The sequence below is a fragment of the Branchiostoma lanceolatum genome, chromosome 13 (genome assembly GCF_035083965.1).
Source record: "Branchiostoma lanceolatum isolate klBraLanc5 chromosome 13, klBraLanc5.hap2, whole genome shotgun sequence".
Taxonomy (NCBI): domain Eukaryota; kingdom Metazoa; phylum Chordata; class Leptocardii; order Amphioxiformes; family Branchiostomatidae; genus Branchiostoma; species Branchiostoma lanceolatum.
In genome coordinates, this window is record NC_089734.1 from 19,892,970 (window position 1) to 19,904,133 (window position 11,164).

An 11,164-nucleotide genomic window follows, 5' to 3' on the forward strand; every position below is an offset into this window, starting at 1 on the left:
AGTGGCCTCTGACCTAACATCTGGTACCAGATCATGCAACGGATGGTCTGATTTGAGCATGCACTTAGACGCTTTGAGAGCAGAAAGCTCACGTCTCTCTTCAAGGTTGGAAGGGTTGGAAGACTCCTCCTTCCACCCAGAGATATGATCCTTAAGGCTCTCCTCTGAACCCTCTCCATTGCCAGTTCTTGTTTGCTGCAGCCGACCAAGAGTACGTGCCCATACTCAAGCACAGGCCTGACCAGGGCTGTATACACTTGAAGAAGGTCAGACACGCTCATGCCTTGTTTGGTGAGGAGTCTGAGGTAATGAAGTCTCCGCGAGGCCTTGGTTACCATTGAATTCACCTGCTCACTGAAAGTGAGACCTTTATCCAGAATGAACCCAAGTCCCTTGGCCGAGTCTACAACAGGCACTGGTTCTCCCCCAAGGGTCAATGTAGGTGGCACAGGAACACGCTTACAAAAACATATTTGGAGCAGCTGGCTCTTCATGCCGTTCAGTAACTTGCATCCTCTGTTCGCTAGCCCAAGAGTCAAGGTGGGATGACTCCTCAGCAACTGACCTGTCCTCGTCCGCCTTAAGTGCTAAAAGTGTCCTGGACAAGGTCACATCGTCGGCGTAGCCAACGTTCAACGTGTCGGTGTAAACTGTTGTCCGGATGCTCATGAACAGCAAAAACAAGTATGGAAAGATGACTCCACCTTCCGGGACGCCAGATGTTAGTGTGCGCCAGGAGCTCATCTCACCATTTGCAACTACTCTCTGCTGTCTGTTGGTCAGGTAGTTGTGAATCCATGCCACCATTCTTGAGCTAAGTTGAAGGTCAATCACAGTCTGGAGGAGCAAAGCATGATCAACACGATCAAACGCTTTGCTCATGTCAGCAAATACTGCTCGAATAACTCCCATGCATAATGGGCCATTCAGAAAGCATCTCTATTTAAAACAAGAATTTTTGTGTAATCACCCCAGTCCAAAATTGAATTTAAAAATCCCCCCATTCAATAATGGACAGTGGCAAGAATTGACTCTCTCAGAATGCATTTTTTTAAAATCTAAACTGACCAAAAATCAATCAATCGGTCGAGGGCATCAGTGTCTAAAAATCACAAAATAAATAATTCTGAAGTGGTGAATGCCAAAATTCAGGTTGGGCTCGGGGGTCGGTCACTGACCATCAGATTGTGTTCTTCACATTCGTAAGGGCTTTAAATTTGGAAAACCGGCCGCGGGTAGGAACTTTGCGTTACTCCATAAAGGGCTCCTGGCGTCTCGTAGAATGTCTTGAGTTGTACGAAAAATTGCTGGATGTTTTTCGGATGATAGAGGGACGTCTTCCCATTTTGTCCAGAGAACAAGTAAATTTCCGTCTGGGAAAGGTGGCACTGGTCCTAGACACCGTCATCTGGCACTATCACGTCGGATTATTGCTAGCTGAACTGACTGCATGCGCTGCGATCATACACGGACATACATGAAACTACCTGACTTTCAGACGTATCTGTGGGAGTTGTGTTTTTTCGAAATCGCTCAGCGGCATCAGCTGTCCACGGCCGCGGTAGAAATGTGCAGTACTCTGTGGTTTTGTTATCCAGAGAATAAATTCAATGGGAATTCGAAAGGCACTTTCTCATTGGCTGTACCCGAGTTGACCAATCAGACCACCGCATATACTACATGTCGCGCGGCTGTTGGTTACCGCTTTTAATACCATATATGGTATGGTGAACGCTGAAACGCCGCGCCGAGCGCGGAACGCTGAAAATAAGCAAAATCCATTAAAAAGTCGCAAAATGAGCATTTTGAAGCATCGTATGCCAAAAATGATAATCGGGTCCTTTGGGTAAAATATCCAATGCACAACTACACTAAATTCCAGGTCCTTTGGTTTCAATACCACGGCACCGGAGGCCAAAATGTACGTTATTGCTCTAAAAATGGCCCCCACAACCTAAATAGAATCATTTGAAGGCCTATACCAAATAGATTAGAAACTGGAGTTCAACGACCTTATACCTTCGCCAAATGATTTCAATCTGTATGACTGACGTATTATGTGTGTATCTTATTGATTATAAATCATACCAGTTGATCCGGCCAAATAACAGAAGTTGTTCAAAGCATGACCTTAACAAAGGGTCCTCATTAGCATAATTTACATTCTACGATGTTCTCATTCACATAACTTCCAAATGCCAAAAGTTTAGAATTGCCATCATTTACCAGTATGGAATTATAATAGTTTTCATTAGTTATGTAAATTGGGTCTTCTTTAGCATATTTAGATATCTATGCTAAAGAAGACCCAATTTACATAACTAATGAAAACTATTATAATTCCATACTGGTAAATGATGGCAATTCTATACTTTGATGGCAATTCTATACTGGTAAATGATGGCAATTCTATACTCAACATTACTCTCTTCCTCAGTTACAAATGTCTTATATTTGAATAGTCCTATCATACAACGCAGTGAGGTTTTGACATTTCATCATTAATTATGCAAAATGTAATCTGATGCAACGCATCACTGAAGCTATCTACATACCAAAAATCATGATGATTCGTTAACCACATCTTGAGGAATCCAATAGTATTATTTAATTGAGGTCTTCATTCGCATAGCTGATATCTATGAATATTTCTCTCTTCCTCGTTGCATGTGTCACATCTTTCAGAGTCCTATCATGAAATGCGGCGGATGTATAATATTTCCTAATTAATTAATCAAGCAAATTAGATACTGATTTACATAATAAGTATTGAATTACGTAAATCATCACTCAAGCTATCTACATACCAAAAATCATGGCCATCCACCTACCCCTTATTGAGTCATTCTCTTTTAAAGTCTGAAGCAAAACCTGCTTCTGCAGGCCGCTGATGGGCCCAAACATACACCACTTACCCTCTGGCCCAAGAGCTATCTACCAATCAAACGTCGACCTTAGCATGTCCAGAACACAATATATCAAAACAGGAAGTTTCGCTGCAGTCCATAACAAGCCGCTAGGGGGCCCAAAATCTAATTATTTCCAGGTCTCATCAAGATCTACCCACACATCAAATATCAAGACAATCCATCCAGGCCTTCTCGAGTTATGCTGTCACGTTTGGGACAGTTTTCTCACCGCTAAAGCTACATCGGCTACTTATAGCGTTGAGAAGCAGTACTCGAGTCAGAAGCTCTGAAGAAGGTGTCTGATAGACACCGAAACGTTAGCAGGTGAGGATTACTGGTTGTGAAAGAAGGAATCTCCTATATCCCACATACACACGCTACCCAAAACATAACATTCTTGGCGAAGGTAAAAAAATCTTCTGGGGGTATGTACTCACTTTACCTGCATACCAAATTTCAGCTCATTCGGTCCAGAGACAACTGAGATGAATCCCTCGGAAGATGTGAGAGGAGGAGGTGAACTTGCCGACTCATATTGCCGCAAAAGGCCAGCAATGTGCCGGCTTGTCGTAAAACTCGTTTATCTATTACCTAAGGCTAATGGCAGGACGATCCTGCCAGCAGTGCAAAAATTTGCACTGCATACAGGATGATCCTGCCAGCAGTGCAAAAATTTGCACTGCATACAGGATGATCCGAAGGACTGAAAAGTGACGTTACAAATTCATGTTCAACAACAGACTCATCCTGAACTTCTTTGAACAATGCGGATCATCATTTTTATTTTCATTGGTCAGAAACTGCCCGTGCAATGGCAGCCTTTCTCGTGCTGAATTGCTGCATGCAGGGTTACAATCACATAATGCACATGGGCAACAGATACCTTTTTGTTCCACACTTGCATTTTGTGGAACTGTCGCAAGGGCAGCTGCCATTCGGCGCCACCAGGTGACCTTAATGCAACCTTCCCCAACCGAAGTCAGGTACCCATTCACACTTTGGTGGAGTGAGGAAATTCGCGTGAAGTGCCTTTCCCAATTGCACAAGATCGGTGACATGACAGGATTCAAACCCGGGACCACTTGGTTCTGAGGCGAATGATCTGCCGTTACGCCAGACGACCCAACGATAATTATATGCATTTTTCTAGTTCCAGACTAGATACTGATAATGTATCGTTCATAAAACCAAGGGGCTAATGTTACTGTAAAACATTGGGTTTGACATATACATTTCCAGTGCCATCAGCATTACAATATGTAACGTACAGACCCTGTCCCAGGAGAACATTACAAGTAGACTGCTCTGCTACATTCTGTCAAACGGAGGGATGATTAAATGCAACTCAAACCGATGATATACGTTAACATATTCTGTGGCTTCTCTGAAGTCGGTCCATTGGGTGTGAGCTATCTGACAGGCACTTAAAACGTGACGTTATAATCGATGGGCTCTTGCGGCAAAAACAAGTGAGGCTTCGATATCAAATCCTCCGTGTATGACGTTATAGCCTGTGTGGGCGTATAGTACACGCTGGCGGCACCTTCAATAACACCTGGTGCTAAATAATGTGACTTTGGATTTATTCGCACATAGTAAGGCCATATTGATTTGATTACATGGATGACATCCACTGCCGGGATCCCAAAACTGATGCGAGCGTACGAATAAAAAATAAGTTAACCAAAAATGATACCTTTATAATGAAATCTACGCGGTTCGGAAGGGTGAACAAACCTAAGCACATATGATATACCGAAATATAGATTCTTCATTTTGTTCATTCAAAACTTCTTCTTAATCTTCTTAACTTTGGATTTACTTGGACTTTGGCATTCCAAGACTTAAGTATCCGTTTACCGAAATATCTTTTTGCAATTTACAATCACAGCATGTATTTTCTCATTTTGCAGCTGATTTCTACAATTTTCAGTGCAGTATGGCCGATACATTTTTAATGGACGAGAATTGATGCGCGCAAGGATGTTATCAATGCAATCGAATCAACATGGCTGAACTATAAAGAAAGGACGTAGATAATAAGTTAAGTAGGAAAGAAAACCAACTTGAAGGTACTAGGTTGCTCTACGTCCTACTAAACTTATCTAGCGTAGAATAAACTCCAATAGATATAACAATGTGTGAAATTATGATCGTAAAGTAACATCAGGATTATCGCAATAATGAAAAATCCACATGTGCTATTTATGGCCTTGATCAAACGTCAAGCTTTCGGTCCAACAAAGAACTTGAACGTCGACTCAGCGACCTTTCAACTGATTTTACCCACATCAAGAATACTGACCCATTGCCTTGCGTCACGTTAGGCCGGCTACTGTTTGAGGGTAACTAGGGATAAATGATAGCATTAGTCTATTTTGTACAAGACATGATAAGAACCACCGTAAGGCGTAGACATTGCTCTATTTGCGCGTACCATAGTATTACAAAGGGCAGATATTGAGTCTCATTTCTTGAAGCGTAAAACTATTTTTAAAAGATATAATATTGACCCAGCTCGAGAGCGTAGTCACATGTTAATGAAATGGCAAACTGTTTGAGTCATTAATTAGATTATTGTGTTGTCATGGCAGCAACAAAGTAGTATTTAGTTTGTCGAATCTGCCAATGATAAAAACTTAATACACCTTTTTTTCAGTTGATCACGACGTTTTTGTTGATAGGGAGGTTTACTACATGTACTATGTTTCATATATGACTAATACAAAACATCCCCCTTTTGCCCTCTCGTAACCTTTAAAAACCCAATGCGCTGACAATGTCATCCCTACACATCATCCTTGCTCAAAAGCACATTATGTATTGTGCTTTACACATGACCAGGGCTTTTGTGTATATCCTTCGATCATTGTTAAAGCAGACCGATGACAAAGGCCATTCAAAATTCTCCAGGGATCGTGCTTCCATTTGTCGGGCTGTTTTGACAATATAATACCGGATGGATAAGAATCAAGGCGAAAGGGCATATTGATACTATTATGCCCACCGCCTATAATAGTCAAATCAGTCGAGTACGACACACAAAGTGAGAGCTGCCAGCAAGAGACGTCGAATCCATGGTCCTTCTCGACGGCTTTTATTTCTGAGTACTCATGGTGCCGTGGTTTAGAGGCAAATCTTGCGCGCACTGCGACCTTAATGCCGCGGGAAAACATCGATTGAGTCTCTGTACACAGCAAATAACGAGCGAAGGAGCGGAGGCCGCACGTTTGTGGGCGGTAATGTGTTTCCGGAAGCTCCATGGAATGACATCAGCGGTCTTAAGTGGGGGAAAAACACCAGAAGGCCACTAGTAGAAGAAGGAGAGGGGGTTTGGTGGACTCAAAGAGAACTGAGTCGTAACAACCCTCTATATATTCCTCTTGAAGATCAACCTTGTGCCCCCCCCCCTTCTAGTACAACGTTGGAAGCGTTCATTGACTTCTGGACTTGTCTGCAAACCTATTAGAAGGTAACCATATATATATTTATCTATTTTTACAGAACGATACATTGTAAGGGAAGGATAAACTTGGCTGACGCCTATCACGGCTTAAGATGCGTAGATCTGCTTTGATCGTACTGAAGCCGTGTAGGCAATGAGTTGATTGCCGTTTGGTGCCGACATCGAATAGTACAGTACGGCAGCCCTTTGTAGGTAATAATATTACAGCATGTTGATATCACAAACTGCCATGGTGACATACAAGTACTACTGGCATCTTCGCCGTGTGCTTCTTCTTCGTTCTGTGATATAATTCTAAGATAAGTGGACCACTATCAATGACGTGCATGCCTGTCAGATATGATGTAGTGAAAGGTTGGCTTTGTTGAAATGGGTTAAACTCGAGACAGACTCTCGTCGTGTGGCGTATATTGAAATGGCTCAACAAAGCCGTAAACTGTTCTATCATCACGTCTATCAGGGAGGTTTAAAATCAAACTTGCGTCTATCAACCACATAAACTTGCAGTTGAAGCAAAGCTTTGTTTCCATCACATAAGTCTTCACAAGGGATTTTGAAGTGAAAGTTTGGGTATATGGCGCCCCTCGTCTATATCAAACCTAAAATTAAGTTAGATTAGGTTAGATTTGGTTAGGTCTGCATAAAAGATTGATGATGATGATGACGACGACGATGATGATGATGATGATGATGATGATGATGACGACGACGACGACGATGATGATGATGATGATGCACAAAAGATTAAAAAAGACGAATGAAGTTTAATGTCATAAAAAGGAGACTGGAAGTTTTAAATAAAACAAATACTGCTGGTTGATTTTCATACCTACAGGCAGTAGAAAATGAGGAACCTTCATGTTGTAAGAATGAATACCCCATGAGCTGACCGGGCCGTACCAAGTAGATTATCTCATGCAGGAGTCTACATGCACACATCTTTTACAGATTACATAGAAGCCCATAGTACACATTTTTGATCTAAAAAAGACAAAAATTCAAAAACAAATCATTTTGGGCCATTTCAGGTATAAAATCAGACCAAAATGTACATTTTGGCGTTCTGTGCACTGGTATTGAGCCAAATAACTAGACATTTGATATGGGGGTATACATTGTACGTCCACAAGACTTAATACATTTTTCGCCATACACCACCTCGAAATCATCTATTCAGGATTTTTTTGGGCTATTTTCAGACAAAACAAACGTTTATTCTTTGCTTCTATGCCCTAATATCAAAGCCAAACAACATCATCAAAGGACCCTACCTGCCAAAAGCAATTAAAATCCTCTACTGTCTAGACCCTGCTTGAGTTATCTTCCTTCAAATGTTTGGATAAAAATGCCAACTGCAGTTCTAATCAAGCTGCTAGGGGAGCCAAACTTACACAACTTTTTTCCTGCCACAAGAGATATCGACCACATACAAATCACGAACGCAGCACATGCAGAACTTGCCTCAAAAACTTTGAAGTCCCCCTGCAGTACCTTAGGTAGTTGCTAAGAGGCTCATTATTCAACTTGAGCTTTGTTGTTCCATCCCCTACCAACCTACTAAATTTCAACACGATCCATCTAATTTCTCTCGAGTTATGCCGCCAACAAACAAACAAACCGACAAACACAAAAGGTCCACTGCATGCACCAAAGGAATCCCCCCAGAAGACCCATCTTCGAACTTGACCTTCGTCTCCCCAACAGAAACTTACCTACCAAAATCACCAGCATTCGTCCATGGCATCAAGAGTTATACCGCCAACACCATCACTCCACAGATCCCGACCAAAAAGGCAATGACCTGAATGTGGTATGGGACTGTCTAGACATATTACCACAGGGCCTACTTTGTGATGATTAATATTCTCAAACCAGAAAATGTACATATTTCGCTCCTGTGTCCTACGTAAATAAAACTGACCTGAAATATGGTATGAGGGTGCTTATAACATAAGCCCAGAGGATTTCTTTCAAACTTACTGCACCACCAAATGATTTACTTTCGAATTATTTTCTATCTTCGGACAAACATGTACATATATTCCGGCTCCTGTGCCTTAGTATAAAAATCAAATGACCTAACATTCGGTAGAGTGGTGCCTAAGACACACCCCACAGGACTTAATTCACAGTTCTTGGCATATGCTACTTTAAAAAAAAGATTAAAGTTAAGAAGTTGACGTTGAGATGACCTACTTTTTTTAAAAATTGTTCTGTGCTTCACAAGAGAAGATTGCCCAAATAAACGCCGGCGTTCTCAGAGGTCTGCAAAAGAGGCTATCCTGTGCCCTGGTATTGAAACCAAATGATCTGAAGGCTGGTATGGTGGTGCATTGCACATATGCCCACCACCCTCATAAATCAGGACCCCTACGCTCCACGTTACATCGCTCGCGAAGGGGCCCTGATTACCAGCGCCGTCAGACATGGTTATGGCGACGTCGCCACCAAAACAGCTTCAGCCAATCAGAGGGGTTTGCTTCCCATCATCGGAAGCAATCGCGCAAAGAACGCTGGGAAGCTATCAACCAATCAGGTTACGTGTTACATCGTTGCTTTGGTTACCCAAAACAAATGGCAGCCGACAGTTTTGCTTCAGCTGTGGAAGACTTGTTTGGATTAGAGCGGCTTCGTCAGCATCAGCAGTCCACCCTACAGACACTGCTTGATGGCAGGGACGTATTTCTATGTGGAAGGACAGGCGGAGGGAAGAGCCTCTGTTATATGGTCTTCCCAGCGGCAGCGAAAGCCGAGCAAGCCCACCGATCTTGTCCGCGACTTCCGTCTGGAGATGAGTTCGTCAGTCCGCTCATTGCCAAATAAGGCCAGCTCATTAATTATTAATGAGCAAGTGTCGGCGACGTCGCCATAACCATGTCTGACGGCGCTGGTAATCAGGGCCCCTTCGCGAGCGATGTAACGTGGAGCGTAGGGGCCCTGATTTATGAGGGTGATGCCCACAGGACGTCTACAACACTTCAAAATGATTTATTTTTATTCTCGTTTTTCGGCTTTTTACACATAAAAATGTATATTTTTTGTTATCTTGCCACTGTATTAAAGTCAAACGAATTAAGGTTTGTACCCTGGCTAAAATTGCATTTTTACTTTCCGTTGATTTCTCATTAAAGAATTGTAGTTGTACTGAATATTTATAGCTGGGCATAAAAGAATTCTCAATATGACATTTGGGACAATATGGATGACGTCATTAAATCTTATTGCCCCTTATGTTCTTTTTTTCTAAAAGAAAAAAAAAGCACTTTGATACATACCACTGCAACGAAACTATGTTTTCCGTGTGTTTGATTAATGATCAAAGCTGCAAATGTACGTTCGCACATGTTGATATCTACTAATTGTCAATAGTTATTAAGATATCATTTTTTGCCTGATTAAAAGAAATCATTTTCTTGTAACTGCAGACAATTAGTAGACATCAAGATGTGCGAACATACATTTGTAGCTTTAATCATTATACACATGGAAAACATAGTTTCATTGCAGTGTTATGTAGCAAAGAGCCGTATTTCCTCTTTGGGGCATTGAGAAGCTCACAACATCACGTTCTCCACTCAACCAAACGGAGCTCCGCGGCTTACTTACCTTCTCGGGTCGGTCAAACACGAGCATACGTACGACTTAACCCAATCTAGTAAACGCTTTGCAGGCCAGACTGAGAAATTAGGAAATTCTTTACTAATCTGTGTTACTCATTCAGGTTACAACATTTCCTCTACGAACAGAGATCGAAATAAACTACAGGGCCTGCGTGGTCCTCCCGCAGCTGTGTTCTGTAGGTAATTACGATTTTGATATTCCCGTAGGCCGCAGAAAATGAGGAGACTGAAGGAGAGGCCTGAGCACCAGACATCACCTTGAAAGCTTCCCCCGCCTTCTGTGTAAACCAACACATCCTGCCAACGGAAGGTGTAAGATGGCAAAAACACACGCACATCTAGGTCGCCACGACGGAAATTGGTCGGGACTTTTTAATGTCTCTACCACAACGCCATCGCCGCTATGGGTTCTGAATGGGAGCTTCTGGAACATCACGAACTCTACGTGGGAGAACGACTACGGCGGGGAAAACACGACCGGGTACCCGGCCGGGGATGTCAGCGGGGATGAAGAGGACGGGGTGCCGCCGCTGGCACTCATCAAGGCCGTGGTTCTGGTCGTGGTTCTGGGGATCGTGCTGCTGTCCTCCTGTAAGCTGGTGCTGCAGTTCGTGACCAGAATAACAGAACGCAGACTGTGAACACAAGTGCAATAATCGCCGTCTCAAACTGTCAGTGACGTACAGCTGAGATATTACATTCTCCAAGCTATCAGTATTGGTCTATGGAAGAAGCCAGTCCTGACCCTGGTATTTACTTAGCATTGCTTCTAAGGACAACACAGCAGAATCCACCAAAATGTCACACTGTGGACTGTTCAGGTGTTCACGTTTATAGGTCGACCTAATGCTGTTGCTGTGTAATAATGTTATGCCATATCTCATTTCAAAGGCAACATTGACTTATGGAATATGAATTATGTATCCATCGTATCGTAAGAATGAATGAATGAAAAGTTGGAGTTCGAAGTAAGGTTGAAATGTCATGTTTTGCGTATCTGTTTCTTGTACGAGAGACATAAAATGTGTTTCCGAAGTATTACACAATGTTTTCATGATGTTATGCATTGTGTACAATACGTCTTAAGCAAGGCAAGTAGTTGAAATCACCATAGCTTGTGTCATGATAATGCGTAATAAATGGACAGAGACCTTTTCATAGCTTTGTTT

The 11,164-nt window shown here is 42.3% G+C and overlaps 1 long non-coding RNA gene across 1 annotated transcript; it reads left to right on the plus strand.

Annotated features, from left to right (window-relative positions):
* Positions 1-5,632: 5,632 nt before the first annotated feature.
* Positions 5,633-10,963, plus strand: LOC136447613 (uncharacterized). The gene is made up of 2 exons (XR_010757765.1): positions 5,633-6,381; positions 10,203-10,963. It is a non-coding gene; the product is annotated as an uncharacterized lncRNA (long non-coding RNA).
* Positions 10,964-11,164: the final 201 nt, after the last annotated feature.